At 37.8% G+C, this 14012-nt stretch overlaps 1 pseudogene; it reads right to left on the reverse strand.

The window, feature by feature from the left end:
* Positions 1–10282: 10282 nt before the first annotated feature.
* On the reverse strand, positions 10283–10454 carry LOC142329615 (U4 spliceosomal RNA; annotated as a pseudogene).
* Between the last annotated feature and the right edge of the window lie 3558 nt (positions 10455–14012).

A 14012-nucleotide genomic window follows, 5' to 3' on the forward strand; every position in this document is an offset into this window, starting at 1 on the left:
TAAATTATTTTTTTCTTACTTTTGGCATTTCAGTTTACTATTTCCATTAATGAGATTGGTTACATTATGTTTGAAACTTGAAAAATTGAAAGAAATCTTTAATTTCCAGCTGATTAATTAACCCAGACACGATACTAGTTTGGTGGTTGATAAGACTGGAAATTTGTCACAGATGTATTTAATACATTTTCTTTCTTCTGGTAAGGCTTTGACAAATTGCTTCATCAAGCCTAACTTGATATGCAAAGGTGGAAGGAGAACTTTATTCGGATCTGTGAGAGCTTTTCGGAGCACATCTTTGGCTTAAGGTTCTAATGAAGCTCGTTTTGGCCAATCTTTCCTTATCCAATGATTTTCTCTGTCTCTCCTATCTCATTTACACAAAAAACAAGGAATCTTTGTGTATCATCTTTGCTGTATGCCAGGAGCATCGATATTATTTTGAGATCGCCGCACTAATCCACTTATGATTGTCATATTTAATTTTATCGAGAACGAATTCCAAATTATGGTAACCCTCTTTTAAATGGACAGCATGTCCAACGGGGTTTGACGGATATATATTGCCTGTAAAGAAAGACAACTTTGAGGCTTCTTTTGGACGATCTATGAACAGTCTCCAATCGGTACTTTCGTACGGAATGCTAAATCGCGTCAAATGTCCACGTACACAAGCTCAGAAGACTAATTTTTCTTCTTCCGAAAAATATGGAAGAAAATCCTTTTCTTTGTACCCGAACCAGGAAAATAAGATGCCAGCAGCTAGCAGATTCTTGTCATTAAGCCTCGAACCAAGCAATTCTGAATTTTCTTTGGTCAGATGTAAGTCTTGAAACAAATCGTTTAGTTCAGACTGTGAGTAAAGCTCTGGTACACAGCTATCTTCGTGTTCGTACTCCTCGATGTTATTTTTTTTTAAATCACTTGTGAAACCGTAACTTCAGGTAAATTTTCTGGTAGAATTGACACTGGTACGTCTGGACCATGAGGAACCGGGCGTAAAGCGGATGGCATATTTGGATAGACCATTGTTTTTATTCTTCAAATAGAAACCGTGAACACAAGTCGAAGAAAAGTAACAATCATCGGTCTGATTTCGTGGATCTCGCCACACTACTGAAACTCCAAATCTGAACACTTCTTGCTCACCCTTTGACCACCGTCTAAGTCCTTCAAGACATGTGTAGCAAACGTAGTGAGTTGCCCAAGTTTTGTTTTGATCTACTATTTTCACTCTGAAATATGTGAGAAACACTTGTCGAACGAAACTTGTTATATATTTTTTTGTCTTTCCATCATTAACTCACCACAAATGTAACAAAAAGAATCTGCAGAATTTTTGCAGCCTCTTGAAGCCATTTTGAAAACGGAAAGTTTGAAATATGATGACAGTTATTTAGTCTGGTTTTACATCAACAAAAGTCATTGGTGAAGAAAGGCCACAGTGTGTTCTACACAACTGTGTTGTTATTCCCAATTTTATTGTGTTACAACAATGTGTGCATATATAAAAGTTGTAGCATCACAGTGCATTCTGCCAAGTAAGTTGAAATACCATTTATGTGGATTCATAGAATCACAAAATGTAAGATGCCATACAATCGCAGAAGAACTCATTCTATCATAGATATATATATGGCGAATATTATGACTGGTGAGTCTGGTGGGAGGGCTAGTTAAAAATTATCTACACTTTTGCCATAAAGTATGATATATCTTCAATGCTGTCATACAGCCTTCTGTGCACGCATGCTTAGAGTTAGTTCAACTGTCATGACGTGTGCGACATTTGATCCTGATTGCATCGTCTGCCTTCTGGCTATTACAGCGTAAACATATCCACTCCGCTAGCTGTTTGCACCAAGGAGGAACAACAAGCGGTGAACCGATTCCTCTAATTGAAGGTGTGAAAGGGGTTGAAATTCATTGTAGACTATCACAATACAGGGACAGTACTATATCAAGGAAATGTGTTTTTGTGGATCGTAAATAAAGTTTAAAAGTCGCCGGATGAGTGAGAGGCATGAAGGAGCAGGACGCCCGTCAACTTCCACCACGGACGACAAGATTCAGCAAGCTCGAGAGATATTTCTGGTGAATAGGCGAGTTAGCATCGCTGAGGTAGCGTCTTCTTTGAGCATCAGTCATGATTTTGTCCATCAAATCATCCAAAACGAGCTTGGCTTCCAACACGATATAACTCATCTGTGTATGAGGGAAATTGTATTCAATGTTTATGATTTCTTTTTACAAAACAATGACGGAACCGGAATAGTGAAGAAAACTGAAGTGCTGAATACGGTTGTTCAAGCGACAAAAGTATCAAAACGAACGATCTAAAGAATTATAGTAGAAGGGAAATCAAATGAAACTGATAAGCCATCCGTGTTCGTTTCGCCGAGAAAACGCGTAAATCGCCCCCGTACTGTGTGCAATTTAGATTTGCTTGAAACGTTTGCTTTGAGGCGTTTAATAAATAAATTTTATGTAACCGAAAAATGCGTTCCTGCTGTGTAGAGAATTATGCAAAAAGTCCGCGAAAGTGAAATTAATTTCAAAGGGAGTAAAAGATCTTTCAGGAGAATATTACGTAAAATGGAATTTAAACGGAAAAAAACAGGTGACAACCGGAAAACCCTAATAGAACGGCATGACATTAAAGTGCAAAGATTGAAATTTCTACGACAAATTTCCCTGTTTCGCGAAGAAGGAAGACTGATTCTACACGCAGATGAAACCTACATTCACACTAGTTATGCGACACCAAAATTGTGGGTAGACACAACAAAACCTTCATGAGGGACTGAAAACACCAGTATCCAAGGGTTCATTATTAATAATTGTTCCTGTCGGCTGTAATAAAGATTCATTAATAATACTTTACTTATGTATGAATCAAATAAGAAAGGATATTACCCACAAATCGATGAATCCCGAAAAGTACACGAAATGGTTTCTGTATTCTAAACTTGTCACCTCGCTCGGTCATTGTACAATGCATCGTATCACAACGTTCTACTACAAAAGCAGCCAAATTCTAACTCTTTAAAAAGCGATCTGATAAAATGGTTAGCCGAAAACGAATTAACTGTTCTCCAAACTATGACAAAAACTGAATTATATGATATAAAGTTACACAAGGAAAATCAAAAGAAATTTCTAATAGATGACATTTTCGAAAATTATGGTCACACAGTTCTACGGTTGCCGCCTTATCACCTTGATTTAAATGCCATTGAAATGATTTGGAGTCAAGTGAAAGAGCAAGTAGGTAAAAGAATTACAACTTTTAACATGTCGGACGTTCTAAAGTTAGCCGAAGAGGAATTTCATAACATGTCTGAAGATGAGTGGAGTAATATCTGCGAGCATGTTTTCAATGCTGAAAACAATACATTGAACATGGATTATATGATGTGAACATCAACAATTTTGTGATAAATGTGAATTCAGAATCGGACACGAGCTTTTTAGAAAATACCGACGACAGCGACTTCGGAATTTGCGAGCTACAGCAATAAAGTGAATAAAAAAAAAGTTTTAAAGTACTTTAAAGTAATAATATTGATTAGGATACTAAACTAGTTTTAATTAAATAGCATCATATGTATTTTTTGTTGTAACTATCATCTATATTAAACTGATATTCCATTAAATAGTATATTTTATATTAAACTGACTTCCATATCAACAATATGAAAGTTATAAATAACAGTTACTGTTTCTATAACACAGTTATATCCTTGATGAAACCCCATATAGAGAAAATACTAGACATAAGTCCAGTGACCTCAGTGACCAGTCTTTTGTGACCAATCCACAATAAATCATTTTCAATCTAGGAAATTTCCATATAGTCTAATATGACAGAGCACCATTACTGTATAATATGTTAGGTTATAAATGTTGGTAGTTGAGGATAGACAAATTTCCCAACATATCAAGGCAAATTTTGCTAGTCACAATTTTAGTTCATGAAAGAAAAATGTGCCACACACATTACACATAACACATTACCTTTCAGGTTGTTTCTAATATGCTCAACATTAAAATGCAGGTTTTCCTCAGATTCCGTTGTATTTATTTAACTTGATAAATGAAAAATAGCCTTATCGGAAAGAGTAATTTTATTAAGATAATTGTCATCTTCCAAGCAATCACGTAATAGTTAAATTCTTATGAACAAACCTATCATTTTGTTGGATTGACTGAAGTAATTGAAGTTTGTAAAGATGAATTTTTGTTTTCCTTAACTCAATATGACATAATGACAACACAACAGTTTGTCATATAGTTTTGTGCAAATTGTGAATAAATAACATTAATAATGACTGAATAAAATGCTCGTTTGACATTTTTGCCAGATATACCAGTTGCCCGTAACTTTTCTTGTGTTCAACCTTTCATACTATTCACAAATGGTAGGCCATAAACTTTTACACAGTGATCTAAACTTATGTTAAACAAATGTATCTGCATTCATTTCTATGAAACACTCAACGTGCGACAATTTCTTTTGAACATTCGTGGTTACTACTGAGTGACTTCTGCTTAGGCAATCAGGTGGCACCACAAGTCATCTCTACATGACCAGGAATGCTATCTGTGAAACGTTTTGAATATTACCCTTAAATAAAAACCACTCATAACATGTGGTTCTATATTTTAATAGGTAAAACTTAAAATTGTAAAATTTTTATGGACACTATTTTGTATGGTTTCTCATCTAAAGGTGAAATTTTCCACTAACTGTTTACAGGAAGTGAGCTGTGCTTTAATCAACTGCAGTTCCTATGATACCACAATAACTCAGAATTTTACATCACTAAGAACTATAGAACTTAACAGAATACTTTACTTCGATTGGAAAAAAATCAGAAAAGGAGGTTTTTATCTAAACCTGCATTTATTGACCTTTTTAAGCCCAAGGACCAGTAAAATGTCTCAAAAGTTCTATGGACCACTAAGCTATGTAGGCTCTAATTCAGCATTCATGTTTTGCTAGCATATATAAGTATAGGAACATAAGTAGACTTAAATGCAGCCATCTTGTGTTTACACTTACTTCTTTTATGTTCAGTAATCATCTGGTTAGTGCAAAATACAACTTTCCCTCCTGCAGACACTCTAGAACATATTTCCTCCTCCATTCTATCATTACTAGCAAAACCCAAATATATGGATTCACCCTGCTCCAATTGACATCCATTTAGGTCAGTATTTATAGCTCTAATATTTTTAAAGATCAACAAGACTTTAGTTGTTTCAATACTTATCTTCATATTTATTTTTTCCAGTTCCTCACTCCAGACCATTAGGTTAAACACTAAATTTTCCTCAGATTTTGTAATTAACACCAGATCATCCACATATGCTAACTTAATGTATATCCTGCTTCCATTCTCCAGTGTCCCATACGAATTTCCTTTCTCTGTGCATGCAATCATTTAGGATGCTATCTAGCATAATATTACATCACTTGGAATAAAAATTTTGGTACAAAGTTGTTGCTCATATACAAATTTAGCAATCTTTCCCCACTATTATTTAAATTTCTTCTCTGTATTTAGCCAAAACCTGCATTCCTGAGACTGGATCACTCCCCACTCTAGCATTAAGATCTCCCATCAGAATTAACTCTCTTACAGCCTCATCAACAGCAAGTTGCAATTGCTCATAAAATTCATCCTTGACTTCAACAGATTCATCATTGCAAGGCACATATGCTACCACAAAAGTCAATAAATTTTACCCCCGTGTTATATGGATAATCATAATTCTATCATTCACAAAGTTCCAACCCATAATGTTCTCTCTCTCATCCCCATTCACTACCAACCCCACTCCATTCCTAGGTCTCTCTAGTGTGGCATCCAGTGTACTTTAACAGATAATCATCCTGAAAATCAATGCAGCCTTGTCCCTTTTTCTTAATCTCTATTTTTTCTTAGGTTCTTTATCATTGTTAATTCGCTTATTAATTCAACCTCTTTCCTCTCCATACCACTGACATTTCACATTCCACAAATCTTAGTTTCTCACATTCAATTAATAATCTTTTTATTCCAGTCTGACTTTTTTATTCTTCCACTTTTAGTATTCTATGTTCAGATTCTTAGGGAACTGGCCCAATACATCCAGTTATTGTCATTATATGTCCAGGCATACATGTAAAAAGTTGCTTCAGCAAACCTAGCAAATGCTTTAATTTAACTATTTTCTGAGATTGTCCAATGTTCTTTACCCATTCAGGTTGCACTTAAATGACTATAGAGGTTAATATTGGAGTTGGAGTGAGAGGCTATGAGAATTCAGTATTATTATACCAAGCATCATCACTCCACTTTGCCAGAGCTGAAATTTCCCTTGAGTAAACTCCCAGGGCCCTTTGTTTGGATAATTTTCATTGTAATTTAAGTCTGTCTGTGGACCAACTGTCTCATCATCTCAGATCGCAAGTTGAGAATCGCTAATCTACATTATTAAATACTGTAAAACAGAGTGATTTGATACCCTGTGGTGAAGTGATAAAAATTGTATGTTTTTGTTTTTTGAGGTTTTTCCACAAACTGTTTGAATAAACTTAGTTTGAAAAGGTGTTTTTTTTGACCAGCTGGAATCACTATCATCTGTAACTTTCCTGCCAATTTTGCTATGAAGTTTGTAACCTCAGCTTTTGAGGTTTTAAAGTTGTTTTAACTACAAGAAACTTTGTTTGAAACAGTTCTGCAGTGTTGGCAACTTCATTTTTTGTGAAAAGGTAAGTCATATAGTTAGAATCAGTGACTTAACATTATATTTTTTGTAATTCAAATTGTTTAAAAATATGTATTTCTTAAAAAATTTGAACCCTACCAGCATAGCAGTATAACATACTTAGACATGCCAACATTCTTAGTTAATACAATACTATTTATGTCCTCAGATCAAACACCATGCCATGATTTTATAGAAGGATTACAGGAACAAAACCAAGGAAACTTATGAAAAATGATGACTCAGAAAAAGCTATTAGTGATGTTCAATCAGTGAAGCTTACTTACAGAGATGCTTCTGAAAAATATCGAATTGATAAAATGAAAATATTTCGAAAATACATGAGTGTTCACCAGCAAAAATGTGGAGGGCAAACTATATTATATAATGTGGAGGAAACAGTTCTAACAGGTAGGCCTACAGACAGTTATTTTATAATAAAGAAAGCTTGCGCAATATGATAACAGTGCAGTACCAGTCCCATACAAAGTTTTATACGAATAAATGTTATTTTTGAAGATCTATTAGCATTACCTAATATTAATGATTAAAAAACCTATTTAAAATTTTTTTCAGATAAAACCATCTTGCTTACCGAGTAGGATTTCTACTAAACTATGAGGGTGGTCCAGAAAGTAACTTACATTTATGCCTAGCATGGAGATCGGTGGGGATAAAGTAGCCATCTTCTCGTCAAAACATTTCTACCCTAAGTACGCATCAAGCTGTCATAATGTGTGGACTGTGATTTTCCTACCTTGTTCGTTGTGAATTATTGAAACGTGCGCTTCAATAGGAAATTCCTCGAGTTGTGAGGAGTGTTCAGTGATTAGGTTTTTACTGGCAAAAAACTTCAAACCAATTGAAATTCATCAGCAACTTTGTGAGGTGAACGGAGATGGAATAATGAGTGGGTGGAGAGAGACAGTGGTGCATTCAGTTTAAAAATGGTCACACCAATGTTCATGATAAGGACCGTAGTGGTCGGCCTACTCTTGTGACTGATGAACTGATGATGAAAATCAATGATAAAATTTGTAAAAATCTCCATTTTACGATTACGGAACTCTCGCGTCATTTCCCTCAAATTTCACAAAGTTTACTGCATGAAGTTGTATTGGGGAACTTGGTTATCACAAGTTTTGTGCAAGATGGGTGCCAAAAAGCTTTACGGAAGACCACAAAAAAAAGTGTCTTGCTGCATCACTGAATTTTCTCGATCATACGACAAGAATGGTAACGTACTACTCGATCCTGTCGTAACGGGAGATGAGACATGGGTAAAGCATGTCAATTGTGAGACAAAAAGACAGTACATGGAATGGGAACATATGAGTTCTCCCAGAAAACCCGTACAATGTTTGCAAATGTTGTCAGCCAGAAAGATTATGGCAACTGTGTTTTGGGACACTGAGGAAGTGCTTCTGGTTGATTTCCTTGAACGTGGCAAAACAATTAATTCTGAAAGGTATTGTGAAAGATTAACTAAACCAAGCCGAGCAATATAAAACCAGTGTCGGGGAAAACTGAGCTCAAAAGTGTTTTTCACGATAACGCACATCCGCAAACGACTAATCATGCCCGAGAACTCTTGGATGGTTTTGGATGGGAGGTATTTGATTACCCACCTACAGTCCAGAGCTGGTGCCGAGCGATTTCCATCTCTTTCCAGCGATGAAGACCTGGCTCGCATCACAGCGCTTTGACAGTGATGTAGAACTTCATGCTGGTGTAAACCAGTGGTTGAAATCTAAGGCGACAGATTTCTACAGAGAAGGAATTGAAAAGCTTGTGCATCGTTATGATAAGTGCCTCAATTTAAATAGCAACTATTATTGTCCCTTTGAAATGTATATAACAATTTTTTTTTTCTTTTATTTGGTTGGTTTTTTATTTCAAAACATGAGTAACCTTCTGGACAGCCTTCATACATGGATCTTCTACTTGTTAAAGGATACTTGGAAGGACCATGACAAAATGTAAGAAAGTTTAAAAAACCTGCCAGGAAGATTAGACTGTGTAATTTTTAAAAAGATATAAGAGCAACTGAATACAAGAATGTCACAAAACATAAAAAGATCCCATGCAGTTCTTTATTTCAGGTCTCTTATTACACTAGTATAGAGGTTATTCTTAGTAGAGTGCTCCCGTGCAGTGTTATAACCTGACAGATAATCCATACAGTAAAAAGTTTATCTGTCGAAGAGGAGAAAAATCCGTAGAAAGTAAATGTCAAATCTACAATGTCTATCTATAGTGGAGATGGCCAATTGCTGCCCATATATGTTATCTATGAAGCAGAAGACTTGTACGACTCTTTGGTTGGTTACGATTTTTACAAAAATTGGATGGTTTGGCCAAAAAAATCTTGAAATTGGTTCTTCACCATTGGCCTTACTTACCTTCAAAGACAACCAGGACCAAGAGTTTTAATTGGTGATTATCTCGCAAGTCACTTTTTAGAACCTGTTGTAACATCTTGTATTGAAAACAATATTTCTTTTACAATGTTTTTTTTTTGTTTTTTTGTTTAACCTCCAGGATCACCGTTAGGTATTGCTTCAGAGAATGAGATTAATGATTTTTAGGATGTGTGAAAATGCCATGCCTGAGTGAGATTCGAACCCGGTACCTCTGGATGAAAGGCCGAGACGCTACTATTCGGGCCACGGAGGCCGGCTTTTTACAGTGTTGCCTAAGCATTCTACATACCTAGCTCAGCCACTTCATCTGACTTTTTTTTGACCTCTCAAATGTAAGTGGTGGTTTCTCTTATTAAGAATAGAGAAATCAAGGTAACCCAGGTACACTGAACAAACATAGTAAATTCATTTTCCTCCCATAGTAAAAAAAATTCTTGAGGGAATCAGTGATAAAGCTGAAAGTAGGATTAAAAGCGGTTTTAGAAAAACTGGGATTGATCCAGTTGATTACTACCAAATTTTGAGTCACCTTCTCATCAAAGGAATTAATGTAAATCCTGTCCGTGTTCAAGAAAGTATGGATAATATCGTGTTGGACTTACTGAGGGAGCTGAGATTTAGAAAGCAAAAACCAAAGTCAAAACCGCTAGAAAGGACAAGCTTCAAATCGAGCCAGGGAAAAGTGTACAAAATGTTGGTCACAGTGAGCCAGAATCTGATGAGTTTTCTGATGAGAGTTCATAATTTAATGAGAATGACCCAACCATCAATCACAAAGAAGATATGGATCCAAATGACTCTGGGAAAGAAAAGCTGGAGGATGAATTAAGAGGGGAATAAGAACCCACAGTTGATTATTAGTCTATATATTAGAAATATTTTAAGATGTAAGATTTAATTACAAAACCGATAAGTGCTATGTAAAAATGCCATCCATATCTCAAAATTACAATGGTACTTCTAGGGTTAAAGGAAATAAATTTTTAAAACCCTTCAGAAACCATGGATATTTTCATGTGACTGGACATTGAGGAGTAAAATGTTGTGTAGCCTCATAAAATCCTCCAGCGCTTTCCTACTCTGTAATGATTATTTGTTTGATGATCGATTTGAGTTTCCAAAAAATGTTTTTTGAACTGCAATAAAAAACAAAGTGCCTTAGTATCGTAAAATATACAGGAAAAAAGAAAGGTAACCTTGGTAAAAGTTTTCAACTAGCAATAATCTCACCTCAAATGAACTTCACTGGTTACGATATCCCCACTACGCAAAGTTACGATATGCCACTGCGCACGTGTACTGATGGTGTGAGGAGATTGGGCAGCTGCACAAAAAAGCATGGGACAAGTTGATAAGTACCTAGGTGTTTTATTTGATGAGAAGTTGCTATTTAGCAACCACATTAGGCAAGTAGCGGCGGACACCGTCTCTGTGGTGCACAAACTTAGGAGGATTGCTCGGAAGGATTACGGGCTGTCGGGCCGTCATTTGTACATGGTATAACCGAGATGTCTTCGAAAGTATGACCTCTCATGCTGCATCCGTTTGGGCGCATAGTTTTGAAAGAAGTCGAGCACTTATTCAAAATTTAAGGAGTGCCCAGCGCAGAGCCTTAATCGTATGCACTGGTGTATTTAAAACAACCTCCTATGAGGCTACCACCGTATTGGGAAAGGCTCTTCCAATCAATGTAGTGGTGAAAGTTCGGGTGGCCATGTGGTAGTTGCGAAGAGGTAGGGAGGCCGAGATATTTGGGATGCGGTTTCGAGCTGGGCTTGTACCGGAGCGGAACGGTGATCGCAATGTACTGGTTCTAAATTTCGAACAGTTGCCCATCTTCCGTCTGCGGAAGAGGCTTTACAGCCTCGTGATGGAAGCATGACAGCAAGAATGGCACGCCACAAGTAAGGGTAGGTCCTTGTATACATTTATGCAGGACTTGGGGGATGGTACGCCTCTAGTTGGTTTTTAAGGACAACGGGAGCCCAAGTGCTCTCTAATCACGCGAATTTGAACCAATATTTGTTTCGGTTCCACCTGGCAGCTGATGAGCTGTGCGTCTGCGGGTAGGTCCAGTCGAACGAACACACATCATGTTCGACTGCCCAGCTCTTGGGAGAGGCAGAACTCATGCTACCCTGGAACTTATAGTTCAAGGAGAAAATTGGCCACTCATAAGCGGCGAGTCAATGTGGAATGAGCCGCATTTTCGGACCGTGTGGGAGTTCCTTGATATCGTTGCTTTGTTCAACCGGCATCAGTAAGGGATATAAAACTCCTACCTCTAGCCGTAAGAAGCTACCTTCGAGAAACGGCTGGCCATCGGTGAAGTATAGCTCTAAGTGCTATAATATGATGGACAGGTACTTGCTAGCATTCAGCGATCTAGACGTGGCAGCAAATTGCTGTCCTTCACAGAATAAACTTTAATTTATTGACAAGTCATATATTTTAGTATGTAAACGGGGTGCGCCTACCGATTTTAGTAATATATGACAAGTGAGCGGTGGGGGTACGCAAGCGAGTGGTGTAGCGCACTACGCTTATTCCGCTCACGCAGTTAGGTAAGCTTTAGGAGCTAATTAGGATATTGGTCGCTAAACCGTTTTGAGGAACAGCAGCCTTTTGTGGTACGGACATATTCGGTTTTATGCTTTAGGGCGACCGAATGGGTGGTGATGGTGGTACCAGACAAACCAATCAGTATGACGGGGCGGCGAGTGCTGGAACCCATAACAATATGCATAGAGGATGAGGTGGTCCAACCACGGGACACTGCCAAGTATTTGGGTGTCTGGTTGGCTCGCTGTAGGAAATTCACGCCCCACGTTCGTGAGACGGGGGCTAAAGCTGGACTGTTGGTGAAGCAGCTTACTAGAATACTCGCTAACGTTGGAGGACCCCGGGCATCCAAAAGAAGATTATATGTTCATGTAGTGAACTCGCTGTTATTGTACGGGGTTCCTGTGTGGGACAGTGCCTTAGAAGTTGTGCGCAACAGACGACTACTCGAGGGTGCAGAGGCGTATTGCTCTCAAGACCATCTCGGCGTACACCTCTGCATCAACGGAGGCGGCAATGATTGTGGCGGGAATTCCGCCTCTACAGCAAAAAGTCAAACAACGTGCTCTAAGATATAATGGCGAATCAAGAGTAGAAGCACAGACGGTTTTAATGCGCAATTGGCAACGAAGATGGGATGTGCCCACCAAGGGCAGGTGGACACATCGGCTAATATCCCGCATCGAAGTCTGGGTCAGGAGGAGGTTTGGTGAGATCACCTTCTGACTCACACAGTTCTTGACAGGGAATGGAGTCTTTAGGAACTACGTGTACGGCCGTACACGTAGTTCCTAGCGAGCCTGTCTGCCCGCCCTCGTGGTTAGAGTCAAAAGCACTTCCCGGAGCTGAGTGATGCATTAATGCGTATCCAGCTCCGGGAAGCAGGGGAAAAAAGGATAATCTTGGTAACCCACCGGGTTGGTCTAGTGGTGAACGCGTCTTCGCAAATCAGCTGATTTCGAAGTCGAGAATACCAATGTTCAAATCCTAGTAAAGGCAGTTACATTTATACGGATTTGAAGATTAGATCGTGGATACCGGTGTTCTTTGGTGGTTGGGTTTAAATTAACCACACATCTCAGGAATGGTCGAACTGAGACTGTACAAGACTACACTTCATTTACACTCATACATATTAACACCTACTTTGTTTCAATTCACTCCACCAACCTTTTAAAGTGAAATCCAATGAAAACTATATGGTATATCAAGCCCCCCCCCCAACCCTTCAAGGAATGATACAGAGGTTTTATTATTTTCTTTAAATGGTAAAGGATGTGAAAAAATAAAAAGATAACTCCATGATAAAATATGGAGTCATAAAATATGTTATTTAAATAAACAAAAATTAATAAAATTATATTTTAAGTGATATTGAACTCTAAAATTTGAAATTGTATTAAATCATCCCTTTTTAAAGAAAATTTTCAAAAAAAACTAGGAAAATGCTTATCTAGCTATGCTTATTGATAATATGTTGCTGTTTTTTTAAGTTTTGAGTCTAATTTTTCAAATACTTTTGAAAGTATAGACAATAATGAAAATGGCTTATAATTATGTAGGAGGGTAAGTCAAATTATTATCCGCAATTTAGTTATATTTTTGTTTATGTTGGTAGTGCTGTCGTGTTGCGTACATGACTCATGCGTGGTTTAATTGTTGTGTTGTCTGTGCAGGTTTGATGCCGCTAGGTTAGTTCCATTATCGTTGCCCTGCCGTTAACCATGGCTGCTCCGCTTTCTGTTTGCACCAAAGAAGAGCAACGTTCAGTGATCCATTTTTTGTGGTCGAAAGGTGTATCAGGAGCCGAAATTCATCGAAGACTTTCGGTACCGTACGGGAACAGTGTGTTTCTACAACGGAGTGTCTGCGAATGGATTAAAAAATTCAAAAATGGTCGTACAAGTGTTAACGCACGACGAAGGAGCCTGACGACCGTTTACCGCCACAAATGAGGAAAACATTCAGCGTGCACATGACATGGTTTTCTTAGACAGACGAGTAACTATTGATGAAGAGGCACATCGTCTACAAATTAGTCACGGTTCTGCCTACGAAATCATCCACAACAGACTTGGGTTTCATAAAGTCTGTGCCAGATGGGTCCCAAAACAACTCATACAGTTGCATAAAACGCTTAGACACCTGCTTAAAACATTTGGAACGCTATGGAAACAAACGGGACATCTTAGACAGAATCATCACTGATGACGAAACATGGATCCGTCATTACGGGCCGGAGAGTAAACGGCAGAGTAGGGAATGGAAACA

The sequence above is a fragment of the Lycorma delicatula genome, chromosome 8, assembly GCF_047948215.1.
Source record: "Lycorma delicatula isolate Av1 chromosome 8, ASM4794821v1, whole genome shotgun sequence".
Taxonomy (NCBI): Eukaryota; Metazoa; Arthropoda; class Insecta; order Hemiptera; family Fulgoridae; genus Lycorma; species Lycorma delicatula.